We start from the raw sequence: 12,503 nt of genomic DNA on the forward strand, positions 1-12,503 counted from the left end.
TTATCATACTTTCCTCCTAGCACTGTTAGGACAACTGCATAAGCTAATACACAAAAGGCATGGTGAACCCTGGCTGGCAAATAATAAGCCCTCATTAGCTAATGTAAACATTGGCTGTAACTTAGCACTCTGACCTGTGCAGCTAAGAGCAGTTAACATGGTTTTCTCCCCCTGAAGCCAGGCCAGTCTCAGGTAGGGACAATAGAAGTCAGCATGTCACTAAGGTAGTCTTTCACCAAAACTGATCTGACATCATGATCGGATCCCTCTAGAAGGAAGCCTTTACCTGCCACCCCATTTTCTACAAGGGTTAAATTTCCTTGCTTTAGAATTCCAGCCTTCTTGACCCAGTCTTGGATGCCTGTTTCTAGACCTCTCTGAGGCCAGTCACCTGTGTATAAGGGTCTTGGCTAATTATCTGCAACCCCATCCTCTGCTGATACCTTCTTCTACTCTGCTTGGATAGAGAATACTGCTTTGACAATAGCACACAAAGTGTTTGAGTTAGGACTGATTGAGTTTAATTACATAAAACAGAAACCTGAAATAACAAACCTACACAAGTAAGAAGCTTGTAGGAAAAATCCAGCCTGTACGGTCAGTCGCTCTGTGATGTCATCAGTGCTCAGCAACCTCCTTTCTCAGTCTGTAATCCTGACCATTGCGGCGGATTCTTCTGGATCTTGATCACCCATATCTATGAGGAAGGTTGGTAAATAAGCTTTTCAGGATTGCCAGATAAAATATTGTATTTTACTAAGACAAATTCAGCTGAGGGCCCTGTGTTTTTATTTGTTAAGCTGGCAAACTTAATACTTTTATTGGACTGGATACATTGCCATACCCAATAGTAAGGGGGGTCCAATTGGAAGCTGGGCTGTCCACTGGCAGTCTCTGCCATGCTGAGTCTTCTGTTTTCTTCTGTTGCTTGGTCTTCCAATTTTTAGCCCATTTCCCTTCCCTATTCCTAGAATAATGAGCCAGTTTTCATTTTTACCAGGGTTTCTCGTCTACTACAATTTCTTTCTTTTTCTCTTCTTTTTTTAAAGCAGGCTCCATACCCAGCATGGAGCCCAATGTGGGGCTTAAACTCAGGACCCGGAGATCAAGACCTAAGGTGAGATCAAGAATTGGATGCTTGAGGTGCCTGGGTGGCTCACGTGGTTGATTATCTGACTTTGACTCAGGTCATGATCTTGCATTCGTGGGTTTGAGCCCCGCATCAGGCTCTGTGCTGACAGCTCAGAGCCTGGGTGGGGCCTGCTTTGGATTCTGTGTCTTCCTCTGTCTCTGCCCCTCCCCTGCTTGTGCTATCTCTCTCTGTCTCTTAAAAAATAAAATGTTAAAACATTTTTTTAAAGAATTGGATGCTTAACCAACTGAGCCACCCAGGTGCCCCTACTACAATTTCTAATATGGTATCATAATGATTTTATTTTTAGCAGCACAATAAACTCCACTGTGCGTTTGAAGTTTCCCTTGAGAAGTGAATTGAGAGAGAGGCATTTAGTTTAAATTGGATGTTAAAGACAACTAAATTCTAATATAATTTGTCACACTAACTTTATAGCTTAAATAATTGGGTCCACCTCCCTATGTAAAATGTTTCCTATCTTACTGCTTTTATAGTTCTTAATGCTGTGTTTTAATAGTTGATTTTAAGGTAACCAGTATAGTAGCAAAAATGGTGATGGAGTGCACAAAGGAAATTGAAGTGAAGAAGTGAGCTATTTCATCATCCCTTGTGATAGGATGGGACAGGAGGTGGGGATGGGAGGAATGGGTAAAGGTGGTTAAAAGGAATAAATTTTCCGTGGCTCCTGGATGGCTCAGTAGATAGAGCGTGTGACTCTTGATCACAGGGTTGTGGGTTGTGACTTCAAGCCCTATGTTGGATATAAAGCTCACTTAAAAAAACAAAACAAAAAACCCTTCTAGTTATAAAATGAATAAATCATTTGGATGTAATATACAATATGGTGACTATAGTTCACAACACCGTATTGTACATTTGAAAGTTGCTAGAAGAATAGATTTTAAAAGTTCTCACCACATACACACACATTGTAACTATGTTAGGTGAAGGATGTGTTAACTAACCTTAACTGCGGTAATCATTTTGCAATACATACACATGTAACATCAGTACATCGTATACCTTCAGCGAATAAAATGTTATATGTTAGTGGTATCTCACTAAAACTGGAAGAAAAGAAAGTGAAAAGAGGTGGGAGTCTAGACTCCTCCCCTGAGGCCTGGACAGGCCTCTGTAACTCTTTGACTAGAAGAAAGTGTCAAAAGTGACTTTCAAGACTAGGTCATAAATGGCAGCAGGCTTCTGCTTGTTTCTCACTCTTTCTGAACATTCATTTTTGGAGTCAGAGGCCATACAAAAAGCCCAGCTACCTTAAAACTGCCACACTGGAGAGACCATGAAACACCCAGAGATTTCTAGGAGACCCAGCTGTTCAGACCTTTCCAGTGCAAGCAGCCTAAGTATAAATGAACAAGTGTTCAAAGATGGCCCAACCCCAGCCACAGTCTGATGATATTCTGAATATGATAAAACCACCAGCTGCAGCTTTCAAATTCCTGATCCACATAAACAGGGAGAATTAATACATGAATACGGTGCTTCAAGCCACAATGTTTTAAGGTGAGTTGTCATGGAGAACTAGATAAACAGAACAGCCCCTTCATTTCTCACTCAAGATAGAACTGCAGTTACTGGTTAAATGTATATCCTCAGAGATGTTTTTGTGAAACTTTTAACAAACTTTTTAAAAAAATACAAATGAGTTCATACTCAATATATTATGGGGATCAAGGAGTGCACTTGTTGTTATGAGCACGGGTCGTTGCGTGAAAGTGTTGAATCACTATATTGTACACTGGAAACTAATACTACACTGTATGCTAACTAACTGAAACTTAAATAAAAACTTGAGGGGGCCTGGGTGGCTCAGTCAGTTAAGTGCCAGACTCTTGATTTCAGCTCAGGTCATGATCCCACAGTTTGTGGGATCGAGCCCCATGTAGGGCTCTACGCTGATAACATGGAGTCTGTTTGGGATTCTCTGTCTCCCTTTCTCTCTGTCTCTCCCCTACTCTTGCATGCATGCACACACACACATGCACACACGTCTCTCTCTCTCTCAAGATAAATAAACTTAAAAAAAATATATATATATCATAGACATCTTTCCCCATCAGCATATAGATCAACCTCATCTTTTTAATATCCACATAATACTTCACTGTATGGATGGCCCACAGTTTATTTTCTCATCCTCAGTGCTATATATATTTTTCAGTCTTTTTAGAATAAATATTTACATACAATACACATTTTAATGATAAAATTATAATCATACTATCACACTATTTTATAAACTATTTATGTATTTTTATATTTATATATACTTCTCATGATATTCTTTAAAATATTAATTATCTCGGGGCGCCTGGGTGGCGCAGTCGGTTAAGCATCCGACTTCAGCCAGGTCACGATCTCGCGGTCCGTGAGTTCGAGCCCCGCGTCAGGCTCTGGGCTGATGGCTCGGAGCCTGGAGCCTGTTTCCGATTCTGTGTCTCCCTCTTTCTCTGCCCCTCCCCCGTTCATGCTCTGTCTCTCTCTGTCCCAAAAATAAATAAACGTTGAAAAAAAATTAAAAATAAAAATTAATTATCTCATCTGAATGTACCTCAGTTTACTTAAATAAGTCTATTACTGGACATTTATGTTATTCCTGATTTAAAACACTGCAGTTAACATCATCATACATTCACTTAGATACACTTGTCCAATTATTTCTTTTTTTTTTTTTTTTTTTTTTTTTTTTTTTATTTATATATGAAATTTATTGTCAAATTGGTTTCCATACAACACCCAGTGCTCATCCCAAAAGGTGCCCTCCTCAGTACCCATCACCCACCCTCTCCTCCCTCCCACCCCCCATCAACCCTTAGTTTGTTCTCAGTTCTCAACAGTCTCAACAGTCTCTTATGCTTTGGCTCTCTCCCACTCTAACCTCTTTTTTTTTTTTTTTTTGTTCCCCTCCCCCATGGGTTTTTCTTAAGTTTCTCAGGATCCACATAAGAGTGAAACCATATGGTATCTGTCTTTCTCTGTATGGCTTATTTCACTTAGCATCACACTCTCCAGTTCCATCCACGTTGCTACAAAAGGCCATATTTCATTTTTTCTCATTGCCACGTAGTACTCCATTGTGTATATAAACCACAATTTCTTTATCCATTCATCAGTTGATGGACATTTAGGCTCTTTCCATAATTTGGCTATTGTTGAGAGTGCTGCTATGAACATTGGGGTACAAGTGCCCCTATGCATCAGTACTCCTGTGTCCCTTGGATAAATTCCTAGCAGTGCTATTGCTGGGTCATAGGGTAGGTCTATTTTTAATTTTCTGAGGAACCTCCACACTGCTTTCCAGAGCGGCTGCACCAATTTGCATTCCCACCAACAGTGCAAGAGGGTTCCCGTTTCTCCACATCCTCTCCAGCATCTATAGTCTCCTGATTTGTTCATTTTGGCCACTCTGACTGGCGTGAGGTGATATCTGAGTGTGGTTTTGATTTGTATTTCCCTGATAAGGAGCGACGCTGAACATCTTTTCATGTGCCTGTTGGCCATCCGGATGTCTTCTTTAGAGAAGTGTCTATTCATGTTTTCTGCCCATTTCTTCACTGGGTTATTTGCTTTTCGGGTGTGGAGTTTGGTGAGCTCTTTATAGATTTTGGATACTAGCCCTTTGTCCGATATGTCATTTGCAAATATCTTTTCCCATTCCGTTGGTTGCCTTTTAGTTTTGTTGGTTGTTTCCTTTGCTGTGCAGAAGCTTTTTATCTTCATAAGGTCCCAGTAATTCACTTTTGCTTTTAATTCCCTTGCCTTTGGGGATGTGTCGAGTAAGAGATTGCTACGGCTGAGGTCAGAGAGGTCTTTTCCTGCTTTCTCCTCTAAGGTTTTGATGGTTTCCTGTCTCACATTCAGGTCCTTTATCCATTTTGAGTTTATTTTTGTGAATGGTGTGAGAAAGTGGTCTAGTTTCAACCTTCTGCATGCTGCTGTCCAGTTCTCCCAGCACCATTTGTTGAAGAGACTGTCTTTTTTCCATTGGATGTTCTTTCCTGCTTTGTCAAAGATGAGTTGGCCGTACGTTTGTGGGTCTAGTTCCGGGGTTTCTATTCTATTCCATTGGTCTATGTGTCTGTTTTGGTGCCAATACCATGCTGTCTTGATGATGACAGCTTTGTAGTAGAGGCTAAAGTCTGGGATTGTGATGCCTCCTGCTTTGGTCTTCTTCTTCAAAATTACTTTGGCTATTCGGGGCCTTTTGTGGTTCCATATGAATTTTAGGATTGCTTGTTCTAGTTTCGAGAAGAATGCTGGTGCAATTTTGATTGGGATTGCATTGAATGTGTAGATAGCTTTGGGTAGTATTGACATTTTGACAATATTTATTCTTCCAATCCATGAGCAGGGAATGTCTTTCCATTTCTTTAAATCTTCTTCAATTACCTTCATAAGCTTTCTATAGTTTTCAGCATACAGATCCTTTACATCTTTGGTTAGATTGATTCCTAGGTATTTTATGCTTCTTGGTGCAATTGTGAATGGGATCAGTTTCTTTATTTGTCTTTCTGTTGCTTCATTGTTAGTGTATAAGAATGCAACTGATTTCTGTACATTGATTTTGTATCCTGCAACTTTGCTGAATTCATGTATCAGTTCTAGCAGACTTTTGGTGGAGTCTATCGGATTTTCCATGTATAATATCATGTCATCTGCAAAGAGCGAAAGCTTGACTTCATCTTTGCCAATTTTGACGCCTTTGATTTCCTTTTGTTGTCTGATTGCTGATGCTAGAACTTCCAGCACTATGTTAAACAACAGCGGTGAGAGTGGGCATCCCTGTCGTGTTCCTGATCTCAGGGAAAAAGCTCTCAGTTTTTCCCCATTGAGGATGATGTTAGCTGTGGGCTTTTCATAAATGGCTTTTATGATCTTTAAGTATGTTCCTTCTATCCCGACTTTCTCAAGAGTTTTTATTAAGAAAGGGTGCTGGATTTTGTCAAAGGCCTTTTCTGCATCGATTGACAGGATCATATGGTTCTTCTCTTTTTTTTTGTTAATGTGATGTATCACGTTGATTGATTTGCGAATGTTGAACCAGCCCTGCATCCCAGGAATGAATCCCACTTGATCATGGTGAATAATTCTTTTTATATGCCGTTGAATTCGATTTGCTAGTATCTTATTGAGAATTTTGGCATCCATATTCATCAGGGATATTGGCCTGTAGTTCTCTTTTTTTACTGGGTCTCTGTCTGGTTTAGGAATCAAAGTAATACTGGCTTCATAGAATGAGTCTGGAAGTTTTCCTTCCCTTTCTATTTCTTGGAATAGCTTGAGAAGGATAGGTATTATCTCTGCTTTAAACGTCTGGTAGAACTCCCCTGGGAAGCCATCTGGTCCTGGACTCTTATTTGTTGGGAGATTTTTGATAACCGATTCAATTTCTTCGCTGGTGATGGGTCTGTTCAAGCTTTCTATTTCCTCCTGATTGAGTTTTGGAAGAGTGTGGGTGTTCAGGAATTTGTCCATTTCTTCCAGGTTGTCCAATTTGTTGGCATATAATTTTTCATAGTATTCCCTGATAATTGTTTGTATCTCTGAGGGATTGGTTGTAATCATTCCATTTTCATTCATGATTTTATCTATTTGGGTCATCTCCCTTTTCTTTTTGAGAAGCCTGGCTAGAGGTTTGTCAATTTTGTTTATTTTTTCAAAAAACCAACTCTTGGTTTCATTGATCTGCTCTACAGTTTTTTTAGATTCTATATTGTTTATTTCTGCTCTGATCTTTATTATTTCTCTTCTTCTGCTGGGTTTAGGCTGCCTTTGCTGTTCTGCTTCTATTTCCTTTAGGTGTGCTGTTAGATTTTGTATTTGGGATTTTTCTTGTTTCTTGAGATAGGCCTGGATTGCAATGTATTTTCCTCTCAGGACTGCCTTCGCTGCGTCCCAAAGCGTTTGGATTGTTGTATTTTCATTTTCGTTTGTTTCCATATATTTTTTAATTTCTTCTCGAATTGCCTGGTTGACCCACTCATTCGTTAGTAGGGTGTTCTTTAACCTCCATGCTTTTGGAGGTTTTCCAGACTTTTTTCTGTGGTTGATTTCAAGCTTCATAGCGTTGTGGTCTGAAAGTATGCATGGTATGATTTCAATTCTTGTAAACTTATGAAGGGCTGTTTTGTGACCCAGTATATGATCTATCTTGGAGAATGTTCCATGTGCACTCGAGAAGAAAGTATATTCTGTTGCTTTGGGATGCAGAGTTCTAAATATATCTGTCAAGTCCATCTGATCCAATGTCTCATTCAGGGCCCTTGTTTCTTTATTGATCGTGTGTCTAGATGATCTATCCATTTCTGTAAGTGGGGTGTTAAAGTCCCCTGCAATTACCACATTCTTATCAATAAGGTTGCTTGTGTTTATGAGTAATTGTTTTATATATTTGGGCGCTCCGGTATTCGGCGCATAGACATTTATAATTGTTAGCTCTTCCTGATGGATAGACCCTGTCACTATTATATAATGTCCTTCTTCATCTCTTGTTACAGCCTTTAATTTAAAGTCTAGTTTGTCTGATATAAGGATGGCTACTCCAGCTTTCTTTTGGCTTCCAGTAGCATGATAAATAGTTCTCCATCCCCTCACTCTCAATCTAAAGGTGTCCTCAGGTCTAAAATGAGTCTCTTGTAGACAGCAAATAGATGGGTCTTGTTTTTTTATCCATTCTGATACCCTATGTCTTTTGGTTGGCGCATTTAGTCCATTTACATTCAGTGTTATTATAGAAAGATATGGGTTTAGAGTCATTGTGATGTCTGTATGTTTTATGCTTGTAGTGATGTCTCTGGTACTTTGTCTCACAGGGTCCCCCTTAGGATCTCTTGTAGGGCTGGTTTAGTGGTGACAAATTCCTTCAGTTTTTGTTTGTTTGGGAAGACCTTTATCTCTCCTTCTATTCTAAATGACAGACTTGCTGGATAAAGGATTCTCGGCTGCATATTTTTTCTGTCTAGCACACTGAAAATCTCGTGCCAATTCTTTCTGGCCTGCCAAGTTTCAAAAGAGAGATCAGTCACGAGTCTTATAGGTCTCCCTTTATATGTGAGGGCACGTTTACCCCTTGCTGCTTTCAGAATTTTCTCTTTATCCTTGTATTTTGCCAGTTTCACTATGATATGTCGTGCAGAAGATCGATTCAAGTTACGTCTGAAGGGAGTTCTCTGTGCCTCTTGGATTTCAATGCCTTTTTCCTTCCCCAGTTCAGGGAAGTTCTCAGCTATTATTTCTTCAAGTACCCCTTCAGCACCTTTCCCTCTCTCTTCCTCCTCTGGGATACCAATGATGCGTATATTATTTCTTTTTAGTGTATCACTTAGTTCTCTAATTTTCCCCTCATATTCCTGGATTTTTTTATCCCTCTTTTTCTCAGCTTCCTCTTTTTCCATAACTTTATCTTCTAGTTCACCTATTCTCTCCTCTGCCTCTTCAATCCGAGCCGTGGTGGTTTCCATTTTGTTCTGCATTTCGTTTAAAGCGTTTTTCAGCTCCTCGTGACTGTTCCTTAGTCCCTTGATCTCTGTAGCAAGAGATTCTCTGCTGTCAGCTATACTGTTTTCAAGCCCAGCGATTAATTTGATGACTATTATTCTAAATTCACTTTCTGTTATATTATTTAAATCCTTTTTGATCAGCTCATTAGCTGTTGTTATTTCCTGGAGATTCTTCTGAGGGGAATTCTTCCGCTTGGTCATTTTGGATAGTCCCTGGCGTGGTGAGGACCTGCAGGGCACTTCCCCTGTGCTGTGGTGTATAACTGGAGTTGGTGGGCGGAGCCGCAGTCAGACCTGATGTCTGCTCCCAGCCCACCGCTGGGGCCACAGTCAGACTGGTGCGTGCCTTCTCTTCCCCTCTCCTAGGGGCGGGATTCACTGTGGGGTGGGGTGGTCTGTCTGGGCTACTTGCACACTGCCAGGCTTGTGATGCTGGGGATCTGGCGTCTTAGCTGGGGTGGGTAGGCAAGGTGCACAGGGGCAGGAGGGGCAGGCTTAGCTTGCTTCTCCTTAGGTGATCCACTTCAGGAGGGGCCCTGTGGCAGCAAGAGGGAGTCAGATCCGCTGCCGGAGGTTTGGCTCCGCAGAAGCGCAGAGTTGGGTGTTTGCGCGGAGCGAGCAAGTTCCCTGGCAGGAACTGGTTCTCTTTGGGATTTTGGCTGGGGGGATGGGCGGGGAAGATGGCGCTGGCGAGCGCCTTTGTTCCCCACCAAACTGAGCTCTGTCGTCCGGGGGCTCAGCAGCTCTCCTTCCCTTTGTCCTCCAGCCTTCCCGCTTTCTGAGCAGAGCTGTTAACTTATGACTTCCCAGACGCTAAGTCGCGCTTGCTGTCGGAACACAGTCCGTCAGGCCCCTCCGCTTTTTGCAAGCCAGACTCGGGGGCTCTGCTTGGCCGGCGAGCCGCCCCTCCGCCCCGGCTCCCTCCCGCCAGTCCGTGGAGCGCGCACCGCCTCGCCGCCCTTCCTACCCTCTTCCGTGGGCCTCTCGTCTGCGCTTGGCTCCCGCGACTCCGTTCTGCTAATCCTCTGGTGGTTTTCTGGGTTATTTAGGCAGGTGTAGGTGGAATCTAAGTGATCAGCAGGACGCGCGGTGAGCCCAGCGTCCTCCTACGCCGCCATCTTCCTCCTCTCCAATTATTTCTTTAGAATAAATTTCTAAAAATAAAAATGCTGAGCCAAAAGGTATGAACATTTCAAATTTTATACAAACTGCAAAATGCAGAGAAAGGTTGTTTTAATTCATGCTCCCAACAACAGGAAATGAGAATGTATACTTTCCTATAACTTTACTAACTCTGATCATTTAAAAAATTTTTAAACCCTGCGAATCTCAATGGTTAAAATAATTTCACTTTTGTTTTAACTAACATTTCCTTGATTATTGTGTATTATACGATCGAGCTGACCTCAGTTTTGGTTCACACTGCCCTCTGAGATCATTGAAGTAAAAACTTTCAGCGCTACAGGGAATCCTGCCTAGGGAATTCAGAGGTTTTCTGCCCCCTGGCCTGTCCTAAGGACTAAGGCCTTACCTACAGGTGACAAGGTTTTTCACATTGCACTCTTTTGCTTTAATATTTTTTGACTTTTCAGGGTACTTATCTGAGACAAGGATACCTATGAGATGTAGGTGATATTGGGAGAATAGCAGTGGAGAGTCTTTTGTCTGGTTATGCTAGGCTATAAAAGGAATTTAGGCCCAGTTGGAATAAAAGTGCTGAGAGGGTAAGATCAATCTTGTTATTTGAACTGATCTTGCTATACTATATTTCAAGATGATCTCGGCTGATGATTCCAGTGACCTTCTGTTGGGCTGTTAGGAAGGAAGTCCTCGTATGGTACAGGCTGAGGTGCTCATGATTCACACAAGGTTCATGAGACCACACAAGACATATTGCTATTGCTCCCTGAGGACCTGATGCAGCATTTTGCCTCTTTCCCAAACACATAACTCAGGATACTGCCCTCTTGGCCTGGGGCAGGGATGGAAAATATGTGGTTTGCACACCAGCATTCTCCCCATCCTTCCTCCCAACCCATGGTGGACATTGCCAATCCATCACGTGGCCTTTCCTGAAAAGTCCAGATGTGGCCTCCAAATGCTCCAAAACATACACCATCTATCAAATATCTAGCAGAGTAGATAGATGGTGGATATTTGGAATTAGCAAGGGCATGACCATGGATAGGATCCAAGTGAGAGGTGATGGGTATTTTCCTCTTCAAACAGGAGCATCTACTCAAGTATCCACACCTGTTTCCATCCTTCCATGAGATCTGGTGACAAAAGTCTCAAAGCAGGTAGGCTGATAACTCTGAGTTTTCTAGCAAGGTTGTTCTTAGATGGGGGCTGTATGTCAGAGAGGTAAACGGGGCTCGTTGCTAATTACTCATGTTACTTCTCATCAAGCCCAGATGTGGCCCCACTCTTCAAAACAGCTGCGGGGGCACCTGGGTGGTTCAGTCAGTTAAGCATCCAACCTCAGCTCAGGTCATGATCTCATAGTTTGTAGGTTCGGCCCCATGTCTGGCTCTATGCTGACAGCTCAGAGCCTGGAGCCTGCTTCGGATTCTGTGTCTCCCTCTCTCTCTCTCTCTCTCTCTCTCTCTGCCCCTCCCCCACTTGTGTTTTTCTCTCTCTCTCTCTCTCTCAAAAATAAATTAATTAATTAAAAAAAAAAAACAGCTCCATGTGGCCTCTACCAATAATTATAGGTAAAAGCTACTTGCATCCCATCAATGTTGGCTTTTTATTTATTTATTTATTTATTTATTTATTTATTTATTTATTTTTTAACTTGACAAATGGGAATCTTGACTGCAAACTGGCAACAGGGGAGTCAGAGGATGGCCTGGAAACTTATTTCAGTCTGGGCCATTTTAGGCTGGGTGGGCATGAGGCTTGTGACACCAACTTAGGTGGGCTCGGGCACAAGGCATGTGCAGTTCCTGCAACAGAGAGCCAGCAGGTAAAAAGAGTAAGCCATCTGGCTTCTTTAGTCGGGGAAGGAAGAAACTGGGCCAGTATAATTTGGAAGTCAGTTGGGACATGGATCAATTATGTGGATATTTGCCCTGGTACAGCAGACCTGCACCTGTGAGCAGAGACTTTTGGGAGTGAGATCCAGCTCCAGGAAGGATGGGTTGGGAGGTGCCGTCTGGCTGCCAATGTCCTGGTCCTAAAGGGGCATTTGGGTCAGGTGAACTCAGGAGGAGAAACTAAGGCAAAGCTGAAAGTCTGTCAAAAAAAAAAAAAAAAAAAAAAGAGCCAATACTAGGTTTGGAAAATGTTATAGTGAAGGAATCTCAGGGGCACACCTGGGGGTGGCCAGCACTCATGCCACCAGAGTCTGGGCCCCAGAAGCATGACATTATTTCAAGCCACATTGGTGAATCTACAGCTGCTGAGATCGGCCTTCAGGGCCAGACTGATCATGGAGTGGGCATCCAGCCACGAGGCTCTGGGAAAGGCAAAGACAGAAAGCAAGTTGTGGGCACATAACTCTGTGCCTTTATTTCCTTCCAAATGTCCCTTGTTCTCTCCTGCCCACAGCCCCTTGCCCGTTCTCCAGGTGAGCAGATCCTTTGTCTTCTGCCTTTCCTAAACCAGAAATATTTGGTCCTCACTTATTTGACGGTCACCCCATTTCATGTCATGTGTTGGTAATTTGTTTACAGATTTCCTCCACTGTACCGGACTTTGGACCGTGTGGTCTACAATCTGATATTTCCCCATAATGTGCAACACAGGACCGGTAGGTTCTTTTTGTTAAATGCTCATAACCTTTCTCCTTTCCCTTTTGTCTTCCTTCAGGTGTCAGCAAACTACAGCCTGCAGGCTAAATCCAGCCC

General features: G+C 42.3%; 1 long non-coding RNA gene across 3 annotated transcripts in view; it reads right to left on the reverse strand.

The window, feature by feature from the left end:
• Positions 1 to 12,503, reverse strand: part of LOC147579254 (uncharacterized) — a 95,049-nt gene that overhangs the window by 35,473 nt on the left and 47,073 nt on the right. For all 3 annotated transcript variants that reach the window (XR_015253709.1, XR_015253708.1, XR_015253710.1), the window contains exon 2: positions 556 to 697. This is a non-coding gene — a long non-coding RNA (uncharacterized LOC147579254). The remainder of the gene's footprint in view (positions 1 to 555; positions 698 to 12,503) is intronic.

Source organism: Puma concolor, chromosome B4, assembly GCF_028749965.1.
Source record: "Puma concolor isolate L17-30 chromosome B4, mPumCon1.1.hap2, whole genome shotgun sequence".
Classification (NCBI taxonomy): Eukaryota; Metazoa; Chordata; class Mammalia; order Carnivora; family Felidae; genus Puma; species Puma concolor.